We start from the raw sequence: 11,723 nt of genomic DNA, 5'->3' as shown, positions 1-11,723 counted from the left end.
TATATCACTGCCTCGCCAAGTCACCACAAGCACATGGCACGTCTGATGGTATCAACTCGACTGCACTTGAAAAATAACACAAGGGAAGCCGCCCACTGATAAAACTGAAGCCACATATACAGACCAATAGTGAGAGTGTTTGCTTGTTTATTTTAGGACGTTGCCACATGACACTGTTGTCTACAAAGTTTATACTTAAGAACCACGTAATCGAGCTCCACCAAAAAAATCTCGTGATGTTTTGAGTAAGTTTATGATTTTGTGTTGGGCCACTTTCATGGTCATCCTGGGCTGCATGTGACCAGTGGGCTGGGGGTGGTTGGACATCCTTGGTAAAGGCTTTGAGAGCTGAGGGGAGAGGCAGGGACCCGTCGTGGAGAGCTGGGAATGCTGTACATAGGCCTTTGGAGTTTATTAGGAAAGCAGTAGTGAGCTATTGAAGGAGGGGAGACACGATCAGGTTCTGTGTTACAGAGAAAATTCCGATTGTGATTTGCAAATCAGATTAAAGAACAACAGTATAGGGCAGTGCTTGTAGCTCAAAGAAGTAGGGCGCCAGCCCCATATACCAGAGGTGGCAGGTTCAAACCCAGCCCTGGCCAAAAACCACAAAAAAACAAAACACAGTATAGTAGAGCAGGAGATCAGTTAAGAACATCCCAGCAATGCAGGCCAGAGATTGCGGCAGCCCAGATCATGGGCTACAAAGACAGAGGAGATGAAGGAAAGAGATCTGTGTGTCCTCGCAAGCATCTGGCTTGAGAGACTCAGCAGATGGTGATGTGTCACTTCATTGAAGTTAATTGGGTAGCTCCCCAATTTCCACTTGGTTTCCAGTTATTCTGATCTTTCTTTCTTATCCCGTTTCCTCCCCTTTGGGCAGATGATGGAGACTAGGACAGCAAAGGTTTTCTATCTTCATGGTGCAGGAGAGCAGATAAAAAGACCTCAAAAAGGCTCTTCCAGTTTCAAAGACTTTAATTTCTCAGGCCTTACGATGGTCACACAGTGGAGGCAGAATGGTGGGGGCCACTGAGTCTAGAGAAAAATCAGCTGAGGGCATAAGGAGTTGTGTAGATGGCAGTGGAGAAGCATCAGCAGCCCCCGTCCCATTTGGTGGCACAAGTCTTGGTGTTCCAACTTCCCCGAGTTCCCAGTCTCTCCATGTCAAAACTTTCCAGGGAATGGCTAACCGCAGCCCATAGCCTTGCCTCCACATGGTGAGAAGGGCTGTTTCACTCTGCAGGAGGTGGCCACACAAAGAGCTATTGAGAAAGGAAATTTAAAAGGCGAGACCGTGAACGCCATGGATTCCTCCGACCCTCCCTCCGTGGTTATAGACCAAAGGGCACACAGGAGTCCCAGCCTTAAGGATTAAGAGATTACCTTTTTAAAAAGAAAGAAAAATAGATAGTGTTAATTAATTTTTATTTGAGGCCTCCACCCTTTTCCTGTTCTCTATGCCTCTTTTGTCTGGTCCCAGGGAAAACCTGTGGGGGAGGCCCAGCCTGTCAGCGGAGCCGGAGCCTGACTGCGGCCACTGTGCGCTGCCCTGCCCCGGCCACTCCTCTTCCCCCTCCAGCTCTTCCTGCAAACAGCAGAGCAGGCAGAGCAAGAGTCCAGCCTGTGCTTTTCTTTCTGGGCTTCTGAAAGGATCCCTTTGTCAGTGAATGTCAAGTTCTCCCCAGAGGCCTGCAGTGGGAGCCAATGAGGCTGAGCCCAGATGAGGTGGTGGCTCACTGAGGGGTGCCAGGCAGATGGGGACAGGCTGGGGGCCTGTGGGGTAACCTCGGCATCTGTGTGTTTCCAGGGTGAGAGTCGTCCAGCACTTTCAAAGTCTTTTACAAGACTCGCCTCGTACAGGAAGCCCTCCCGGCTTCTCCCAGACCTGCCCTGATTGTGTCTTCACTGGGTCTTCCCTCGGGCTGGGATGTAATGCCTCCCTTCCTGAGCATGCATGGACCATAGAAGGCACAAAAAAGGGCACATACTTGGGTCAGAGACAAAGCAAAGCCAGGACTCATTCAACATCCTATGCTCTGAGTACAACACCAAGTTCTTTGGTGCACACAATACTCCAGAATCAGTTATTTTAGAAGTACCAGTATGGTGGAGAGGAAGTCCCTTTCCTGTACTAAATGCTCACTCACAGCCTGAGTGCTGGTGCTCAAGCACAGTGGACTCTGCCTTTCCAAGAGCCTGGGGCATTTTAAGAGTATTTAGCTAGAGATTCCCACTGCCCAATCCACAGCGGTCTCCTTTTCAAGGCAGGCACTGTCACAGATTCTCACATTCAGGTTCGTGAGCAAACAGCCAGCCCGAGAAAGGAACTGGGCCAGGGAGCTTACAGAGCTTGCTCCCCAGCACGTGTGAGTTCTCACAGTCAGGTGTGACAAAGAGGCAGCTGGTGTGGGAGAAGCAGCACAGACGAGCATTTCAGAGCATGAACCTTGAAGTCAGGTGGCCCCAGTGGGCTTAAATCTGGGCACTGCCATTTATTCATAGGGTGATGCTATGATCTGAATACTGTGTCCCCTCACATTCCTCTGTTGCAATTTGAACTCCCAGTGAGATAGTATTGGAAGGTGGGGTCTTTGGTAGGTGATTGGGTCATGAGGGTGGAGCCCTCATGGGCTGGATTAGTGCCCTTATAAAAGGGACCTGAGAGAAACTTGTTGCCCCTCCCACCATGTGAGTACACAGCGGGAAGGGAAACTGATCCAGACAGCAGATTCTCACCAGACACCAAAAGTGGTCTTTCCAACCTCTAGAGCTGTGAGAAATAAGTGTGCTTTGTTTATAAACCTCCCAGTCATGGTTACGGCAGCCTGGACAGATAAAGGGAGGTGGTCTTAGGAAAGTTTACTTACCTCTCTTTAAAGTATATTTTATATAAAATATAAAGAAAGTATGTCTGTAAAATGGGATTCATTACAACTACCCTAGCGGCGGTCAGGAGGATTCAATAAAGTAATAAAGTACCATACTTACCACACGGTACTTCTCAAAAAAGTAGTGGTTGGTGTCATTGAACAATTCTGTGCTGACCAGCCCAAGGACAAGTCTGAACTCGGCCTCTCAGTGGCTTTATGACCTTAAGCAAGTTGCTGAGCTTCCCTGGGACTTTACTCATCTTTACCGAGGGGGTTAGACCAATGACTGCCAAGTTGCCTTCAGTCCATAATATTCTGTAAGACTTTGTCTACTGTCTCATCTTCGTAACTGATTCCCAATTCCTGGAGGCAGGGATCATTGATCTTAGAACCCTAGATCCAGGGAGGAAACTAAGGCTCAGTGGATATTTGTTTACTTTAGAACAACCCTGGTGTAGAGAGCTGGCGTTGTCTTTTCAGGTGCCTTGAAGACCCACAGCTTGGATCAGCTGAGAGAATGTCACCAGCTACCCCAAACTTAGACAACATAGAGACACCCAGTCAAGGTCAAATCACTGACATGCTGGAAAAGGCTGGTGAGGGCTGGTGACTTGTTGCCTGGCAACCCTGATCCATCTAACTGGGCTTGAATCCAACCAGAATGGAAGGACGTGAGCCCATGTTGTGACAAGGTGTATGAAGCTCTGATCCCTCTGGCCTTTACTGTCCAGATAAGGCTAACTAAGCATGACAGATGTTTGAGCCAACTTACTAAATTACCACCTGTGTGTCAGAAAATAGATACCGGCTCAGTCCATACCCTCTCTTCATTCTTTTTCAAACCCAATGAATGAAAAAACAAAGTACAGTAGTTCCCCACTTATCCACAGTTTCGCTGTGGTTTTAGTTACCTGTGGTCAACCACAGTCAGAAAACATTAAATGAAAAAGTATAGAAATAAGCAATCCGTACATTTTAAATTGTGTGCCATTGGGAGCAGTGTAATGAGATCTTACATGATCCTACTCCCTCCTGCTCAGAAGGTGAATTATCCCTTTGTCTGGTGTCTTTGCACTATCTCGGCTGCCACCCCATGCATTAGACACTCAGTCACCATGGGTTATTAGATCAACTGCTGTGGTATCGCAGTGTTTAGGTTCCAGGAACCCTCAGTGAACTGTCCTGAGGTATTGCCGGTCTGTGAATGCCAGTGGGGACACATTTGCATAAGCACTCTCCGCTTCTGGGTCTGATGGCAGATAGACACGTGAGAAGCTGCTCCAACACGATCCATCTTCAGGGTATTTAAACAACATGATTTCACTGCATGCCTATTATAATGTCCAAAATCCAGAACACTGACTCCCCAGTTCAGGCCAGGACATGGAGCAAGAAACTCTGATTCACTGCTGGTGGGAACGCAAAATGGTACAGACACATTGGAAGACAGTTTGGCAGAGTCTTAAACAACTAAACATATTCTTATTGTGTGATTCATCAATCATTGCCTTGGTGTTTACTCAAAGAAGTTGAAATTTTATTTTCAAAAACTTGCACCCGAATTCTGACAGCAACTTTATTCCCAGTTACCCACCCTTGAGAGCAGTCAAGCTGTCCTTTACTAGGTGAATGGATAAACTGATACATCCATACAATTAAATATCATTCAGTGCTAAAAAGAAAGATGTCAGAGCCAGGCGCACTGGCCCACACCTAAGCCCAGCCACAGGAGGCTGAGGTGGAAGGATTGCATTAGCCCAGGAGTTCAAGGCTATGATCGTGACATTGCACTCCAGCCTGGGCAACAGAGCAAGACCCTGTCTCTAAAGAAAACACAAATGAGCTATCAAGCTACAGAAAGACATGAAAGAACTTTATTTTTTTTCAGAGTGTAATGATCTGTTTTATTTGACAAAGATGTAATTATTTCCTTATATGCTTTGCAAATTTAAAGACCATAAAAAATGGACCACAACTTTCTTCAAACTTCTTCAAAGTGCACGTGCCTGGTAGAGCTATAAAGAGTGGGGTGTATGCAGTATTTGGTGTGACTTCATTCCTCTTCACCCACCTGCAGACAAAGTAACTTGAAATGATTCTTCAGAAGCTGCTTGATGGCAACATAGTGGACATGGAGCTCTGAGGCAAAGAATCCTTTTCTTATACTTGGTGTGTTAACTCCTCAAATTTCCTGGATTTGCTGTAGTAGTTTTGTGTTCAGTCACTATACCAAGACTCATCGGATCCAATTCCTCTCTCTGTAACGTAGATGCTGGGTCTGGATGTGAACCTGGGGACTGGAGAGAGTCTCTTCTTCTGTGCCTGCTTGTGACTAAGAGGCCATAATACACTGTCACAGCAAAAATGTGGCTCGTGAATCTTATAACACAGCAAGTCCAAAGTCTGTGTTTTCCCTCTGCTCCAAAATTCTTCACGTACAGTTTGAGAGGCCACCTGTACGTTCATCTATCCATTTTGCAGAATACTTTGGTACTTGAGAGTCAAAGTGGGCAAGTAATTTTTTATCTGGCTTATGCCTGAAATTAAACAGCTGATGCTGGGAGTTTTTAGACTGTTCAGAATCTGAATCCAGACCCTTCTTTTGTATATTACCGTACAATCCAGTTTTTCTTCTTACTCAAATGGTTTAAACTTCTGCATAAATACTTTCTTTTTCATAAGTACTCTTTGAAAGCTTGGATTGATGACAATCCTGTTTTGCAATTAAATGGTATTTTTCAAAGCAGCCTTTATGGCCTCTTAATGATCTGGGGTGCATGAGATTAGATTTTGGTACCCCCTCCATATTTAGAGCAAAACAAATGTGGTCGAAGGAGAGCGTTTCTTTGTTCCCAGTTTACAAACACTGCAGATGTCATCATCAACCAAACCAGTGTCTACACACTGCTGCTCTCTGTTCACAGTGCCAAGGGCCGCGGCTCCTCAACTATTGTTTCTGGCTGCAGCGGAGGTAGCCTCAGCCGGAGAACTTCAAATGCATATGCCTAGGTTAAAAAAAGCTAATCTGACAATGCTATATTCTGTGATTCCAATTATAAAACATTCTGGAAAAGGCAAAACTATGGAGACAGTAAAAATACCAGTGATCGCAGGGGTTAAGGGAGAGGCGCAGAGGCAGTGCACGGAGGATGTTGCCCATTTGATACTACAGTGGTGGACGCTGTCACCGTACACTTGTTAAAACCCATCTAATGCGTAGCTCCAAGAGGGACCCCTAATAGTGGGGAACAAGGATGGGTCGGCGTGGCGTCACCTGGTGGGGTGTTCCCAGTGGGGGATACTGGGGTGAGGAGAGTGGGTACGAGAGCTCCCTGTAGTTTCTACATGATTTTTTTGTGAACCCAAAACTAGTCTAAAAAATAAGTTCTGTCTTTTTAAAGGAAAAATATATAAATAAAAAAAATTACCAAGGGAGTAGATAAATTGAAGAGTAGTAATTCTGTCCTAAGTAGTCGAGTCCACGCTGACTTTCTAACTACTCTCCTGAATATTATACTAGAATTAATATCATTAAAATTACCACACTGCCCAAAGGGGTGTCCACAAACTGACCAGCGGAAACTCAACTGCATAGATCACAAAAATTCTGATAGGCTATGTCTGTAAATACTTCTTTTCCACCCTATGGATAAAGTTAGCTGCTTTGGGAGAACTCTGTATAAGCTGGTGTTTTAAATAGAGGCTGACAGTGAGTCCAAAACCAGCTTGATTCTGGAGAGTAGGTTTTTTCCAGCAGCCTCTGTGCAGAGGCCTTTAGAAACACGTACTCACTCAAGTTCCTGGTTCCTGTGACCACACGCTGGTGTCCCAGGGTCTGGATGGGCACAGTAGCTTTGATTACAAAAGCAAACGTTTGCTATCCCTGGAAAGCAACTCGAAACCACGGGCTCAACACACCCGCAGTCACAGGGCTGAAAATGAACTCTCCCTTCTTGCTTCACATTTGCATGTGGAACAGCTGTTGGCTTTGTTTTCCTTCTTAGGTTTTGTCTTGTCCTGTTTGTTTTTTTAAAGACAGGGTCTCACTCTGTCACTCAGGCTGGAACGCAGTGGCTTATCCCTAAGTGTGATCATGGCTCACTAAAGCCTGGATCTCCTGGGCTCAAGCGATTCTCCCACCTCAGCCTCCCGAAGTGCTGGATAACAGGCTTCGGCCACTGCGCCTGGCCGGAATATCTGTTTTGATTGGGTGTTTTCTGGGTGTAATTATGCTGTGTTCGTCGTAACTTTTTTGTATTAACTTTATTTGCACTGAAAACAAACTGCAAATAAGAAGATATATATGGATGAAAAAAACCAAAAGGAAGAGGCAGGGGAGGGGCAAGGAAAAAAGATTAACTCAGGGGCTTCTGAGGGGCAGAGACAAGGGGATCTGGGCTTGGCCCCTTAGAAATAAGAGCAGGCTCTGTTTGGGGACCCAACAGACCTCCCACCTGTGGTTAAGTACAGGCCCGCATTACCTAACCATGTTACTTCTTGGGTGCCAACCTCTGAAATGGAGAGAGAGGTGACACCTGCTCCATCAGCCCGCAAGGTGGTTGCACGTGCTGTGTATTCCAGGGCCTGCAGTACAGTCCACTTGCATTAAAGACACTGGACCAAGCTCTTGCTACTTTCTGCAAAGCAATTTGTGTGTTTCAGGAGCTGGGTGCATGGGAAGAGGCACCCCCTGGCAGAACCAGAGGGTTTGGATCAGGGGAGTTTAAGATCCCAAAGGCGCAAGGACTGGAACTGACGTGCCCGGGGGCTCTTGGCAACCATCTTGAGCAGGTGCATAGCCACCACAGAGCCTGCCCCACACTGTATGCTCTCAGTGCCCAGACAAAGGATGAACTCTAGACCCCACAGTCCCACGGGAGAGATGACACACGCCTTGACGGCCAGGTGAGCTCCAGGCAGCTCTGAGGGCCCTTGTTAAATTCTTGAGCTACAGGAGAGGCCGCTGCTTGGGTTTCGGTTGTTCTTGGCCTCCTGGCTGACCTGGGGCGCTATTTCCTCCTCCGCCCCTCTCCCACCCCCCCCCAGTGCCTCCCCCTCCTTCTTTTTAAAAAATGTTTAAAGACTTTTGCCAGTGAATGATCTTATTCATGAAGCGGGCGTGATGACAGTTCACAGAGCTAAATAGGCACTTAACTGTATGTCTAATAAATCCGCAACAAAAATAAACAGAAGGGAAGCGGGTTTGGGAAAGAAAGGAGGTGAGGCCAGCAGGCATGAAAGAAGCCTGTCTCGGTGATTTACACAGCTCCCCCCGGCCACGGCTGACCTGCAGATGCACGGGGCTGACGGTGCAGAGTGGCAGGTACAGGCCAAATCCAGATCACACCTGGACGGGGCAGACACAGTGGGTGGAAAGGAGGCAGGAAGACCACTCTGTCCACTGCCCACCTCTGCGGCACGGGCAGAGCAGAGGGAGGCCAGACCCAGCTGGTGCTACCCATTCTCCATCAGCAGCCACGCCCAGATTAGCAGTGGTGCTGCTATTATGCCAGGATCTCTCTCCCCGGCTTGGTTGACAATCTGGGATTAGAGGCATATTCAGGTGAATTTAACAAACACTTGTTTTTCCAGTATTAATCACCCTTCCAGGGGTACAAGGGGCCTACCATAGACAACAGCCCTCTCCTAGTGAGCTCAGCCTGGTGAGGACATGCCTAGGGACAGGTTTCCCATGAATCACCTTCCTTGCCCAGAGAGAACACCAGCTCGCAGGGTAAGGGAGAGTCTGAATGTCACAAAACCCTGCTTGCAATTCCTGGCCCCACCTGCAAACTCACTAGATCGCCAGGTTTTTTCTAACAAGATTTAGTTATTTGACGGCAGAGACACGTTGCTTTGTTCTCTCCTTCCCTCCCACCCCCGTCTTTCCCTCACAGCTCTAGCACAGGCCTAGGCACAAAACTGACGCTCAGGCAATACTTGTTAGCGTGACTGGCAGCTAATGCTGCCGGAGGCAGGAGGAAGCCCCAGGCGCTCTTTCTGAGGGCATGGCTGCCCAGCTTCTGACCCGGGCAGCCTTGGAGCCTTCTCTCAAATCACTGCCATCTCTCCCAGTTTCCCCCTCGGCAAATGGAGAAGGACGGCTCTGGGTCCTGCCCATCCCAAGCTTTCAACTGAGTCACGGATGTAGCCACAGCCTCCTGCAGAGCTCTCCCGGCCATTCCCCAGCACGGAGGGTGAGCCCCTCTCCCTCAGTCACCCACTAAGATCGCAGGTCAAACCAGCCTCACAGCCAAGCACCTAGTTGCCAAATATGACTTTGTATCAGACAACACTTCAGTTCTTATTTCAGACAAATGCTTCCATTGGCATCATCTCCCTCCCAGGCTGCCTGCTGCAACACTGCCCAGGGCCCCCTCAGGGGGAAATCCTGCCAGAGCATCTTCTTCAGAGCCCTGTCAATACCTTTCCCCCAAAGGAATTAGCAAAACAGGTGGCAAATTGACCCTTGGCCGCCAGGCCCTTCAGATTCAGACTCCCCATCACCTTGGTCCTCCTTGCCATATCCCTTGGGGAATCTGGCCCCGTGGTGTTCCCCTGGGGCTCTGGGAATATTTCAGCAGACAATGCAGATAATTTTCCCTGCCTTCTCTCTTGTCTCCAAGACAAGCCCTACAGGCAGTGAGTGCTGCTGACCAGGGAGCAGGAGAATCACAGCTTCACAACAGTGAGCTGTGCTCACTGTACAGCTGGGAGTGCAAAACCTCTCGAGGAAGGTGTCAGCAGAAGGAGACGGGAGAAGCCAGATCCTCTCGCTGCCTGTCTCAGCACAGAATAAGGAACTTGGAACATATAAATTGAAAAACAGCCTGCAGGAATTTATGCTTTAATGGGTGAACAAAACTAATCTGTGTCCTCTTTGGAAATATGGCAGGACCACAATGATGATTACAAAAGGTGCATTAAGAGGAAGAGGTGAGGGAGGAGTCAGCAGGTTAGACTGGAGAAGAGGTGAGGTCATCTAAGGAGCACTCACAGGCAGAGAATCCTGCAAACCAACTCTCCTCCTGAGAAGTGTAAGGGAGAACAACGGGGTGGGAGGAAGGACCCGGTCCCTCAGCCTGGAGCCTGTGGGCGCCGTATTCAAAGAAGCAAATGAAGAAGAGTGGTGACTCTGGGCCTGGACACGGGGAGCAGGAGGGGACTGCTCGGGAGATATTTACACAAGGAGCAGCAGCAGCCGCTCAGGGCTTTAAGCAAACACAGGCAATCAAGTGCACGAAAGTCTTGAGAAACAAGTTGTTGTGCAAAGCTCTTTAAGCCCGATGCCCCCTCCCTCCCTCCCTTCCATGAGGATTCTTGTCAAATATAAGGGGGTGAGATTTAGGTAGCACCTGCAGAAAATTGTTAGAGGATGAGTCGGGTAGCTGGCGGCTGACCCTGCCAGGAGAGGCACTAGGCAGAACCAGTTCAGACTGCTAAGCCCCTGCCCACTGTCTGCCACATGGACACCCCAGGCCAGGCTGACCAAGCGCCGTTTCTGTCGAGGACAGAGCATCAAAGCCTCCAGTCCAGTTCTAACTGTGGCCCAGCCCTGGAGTGTAGGGCGGCCAGACTGGGGTGGCGTGAAGTCCACAGGTTGTAAGAAGGCTCAGTGTCCTCAGAACCCCTCTCTCCGATAGTTCTAGAACTAGCCAGTCTCTGAGAAAAACCAAAAAGCAGCCCATGGAGGCTTCTTTCTGACAGATTTGTTCAGAAGGCCATGGCTCACAGCAGGAGAGCAATTTGGTTACTTCTCAGTCAAGCCAGGGCTACTGCTGTGTCTTAATAAACCTCTGTAGACTATACGCAAGCAAACCCAGGGCACTGTGATCCAGGACACGAACCTGGAACAGAAAAGATGCACACGGTGGGAGCAGAGGCAGGGAGCCCTCCAGATCCCTGCAGGGGGACCAGATACACACAGTGGGAGCAGAGGCAGGGAGCCCTCCAGATCCTAGCAAGGGGACCAGATGCACACAGTGGGAGCAGAGGCAAGGAACCCTCCAGATCCCTGCAGGGGGACCAGATGCACACGGTGGGAGCAGAGGCAGGGAGCCCTCCAGATCCCAGCAGGGTAACAAAAGCCAAGGACAGGGAGCTTTTCCACCGCAGACCAGGAGGAGAGATGGGCTAACACAGAGGCCTCTGCAGGGAGTCTGGCCCCTGGGTTGGGTTCTCAGCAAAGAACCTGGGAGGGAAATTCACCTCTCGTGATGAATGGGTTCCTGTAAAACTGGAAGAAACAGCCCGTTTCACAACCATCAAAGTGCTTGAACAGTACTCCCTAAGCTCCCAGAGGGAAGGTTTCTAAAGAGAGGTGGGCCAGAGTCCTCTACTGGTCATCTCCAACTCGAGATTCACTTGCCTCAGCTCTCTTCTTTTTTCTGCAAAACTTCAAAAAAAAAATCACCAGGTGACCAGGCTCCCAAATAAGACCCTGAACCCACAGGGCCACCATCCTGGATGGCAGAGAAGGGAGAGAACAAGGCCTGCAAAGGCAGGTGACCATGGGAGAAAGTCCAGGGGCCCTAGGAAGACAGAGGGAGCTGGGGCAATGGAATGACCCTACTCCTGACCCCACACAGAAGCAATGCCAACTCACTACATGTGGAAAGAACTCGTGAAGCTGGTTTCTGGGCGCCGGTCACGAGCCTTGGGAGCTGAGGAGAAAAGGGAAGGCTGACAAGCAGGAGGAGCAGAGCGGCTCTTAAGGCACAGACGGCAGGGTCCGGACCCCCATTCACAAGGCCAGCCTCACTCTGGGAGGCCGAGGATCACTTGAGCTCATGAGTTTGAGACCAGCTGAGCAAGAGCAAGAGCCTGTCTCTACTAAAAAAAAAAAAAAAA

General features: G+C 48.9%; 1 pseudogene; it reads right to left on the bottom strand.

The window, feature by feature from the left end:
* Positions 1–5,253: 5,253 nt before the first annotated feature.
* LOC100957244 lies at positions 5,254–7,670 on the bottom strand (annotated as a pseudogene).
* Positions 7,671–11,723: the final 4,053 nt, after the last annotated feature.

The sequence above is a fragment of the Otolemur garnettii genome, unplaced genomic scaffold (genome assembly GCF_000181295.1).
Source record: "Otolemur garnettii isolate 467f Iridium unplaced genomic scaffold, OtoGar3 scaffold00097, whole genome shotgun sequence".
Taxonomy (NCBI): Eukaryota; Metazoa; Chordata; class Mammalia; order Primates; family Galagidae; genus Otolemur; species Otolemur garnettii.
Note: the sequence above shows the minus strand (reverse complement) of the source record. Positions and strands in the feature narration are given on the sequence as shown.